The sequence below is a fragment of the Myotis davidii genome, unplaced genomic scaffold (genome assembly GCF_000327345.1).
Source record: "Myotis davidii unplaced genomic scaffold, ASM32734v1 scaffold8696, whole genome shotgun sequence".
Taxonomy (NCBI): domain Eukaryota; kingdom Metazoa; phylum Chordata; class Mammalia; order Chiroptera; family Vespertilionidae; genus Myotis; species Myotis davidii.
In genome coordinates this window covers 2,635-3,446 of record NW_006287022.1, presented here as the reverse complement: position 1 = coordinate 3,446, position 812 = coordinate 2,635, and the positions used below count along the sequence as shown (strand labels likewise).

Here is an 812-nt window from a genome sequence, read left to right as displayed (position 1 = left end):
GTTACCCTCCAGTGTGGCTCGTGGGAGGGCTTTGACAGGTTCATTCTGACTAAGGAAGGAGATCAGAGGCTCTCCTGGACCCTGGACTCACAGCCACAGACAAGTGGACAGTCCTAGGCCCTGTTGTCTGTGGGCCCTGTGACCCCCACACAGAGGTCGATGTTTAGATGCTATGGCTGTTACAGGAACAGCCCCAACGTGTGGTCACACCCCAGTGATGCCCTGGAGCTCCTGGTTCCAGGTAAGTCCTATCATTGTCTCATCAAAGGATTGAGGCACCGGATACTTTATGGCATCTTTGCTGTGATTGTAGCCCCATTGGAGATGGTGAGGTAGGTACAGGGGCACCTGGGCCAGAGACACAGAGAGAGACAGTGAGACCTGGGAAGCAGGCCAGCAGAAGAAGGTTATGGGAGGAGCAGCCCCTGTAATTCATGTCTGGTCTCCCCAGGTGAGTCTGGAAAGCCTTCCCTCTTGAGCCAGCAGGGTCCCATCGTGGCCTTTGGACAGAACCTGACCCTCCAGTGTCGCTCTGATGTCGGCTATGACAGATTCGCTTTGCGCAAGGAGCGGGGACGGGACCTCCCCCAGAGCCTTGACCTGCAGCCCCAGGCTGGGCTCTCTCAGGTCCACTTCCCCCTGGACAATGTGAGCAGCTCCCATGGGGGCCGGTACAGATGCTACGGTGGATACAACCTCTCCTCTGAGTGGTCGGCTCCCAGTGACCCCCTGGACATCCTGGTGGCAGGTGAGGAAGGAGTTAGTGGGTTCAGTCTGGGACCCAGACTCCACACAGGCCCTTCTGGGGCCTC

General features: G+C 58.0%; 1 pseudogene; it reads left to right on the top strand.

Moving 5' to 3' along the window:
* The window catches only part of LOC102761861, a 1,229-nt pseudogene extending 481 nt beyond the window's left edge, over positions 1 to 748 (top strand).
* Positions 749 to 812: the final 64 nt, after the last annotated feature.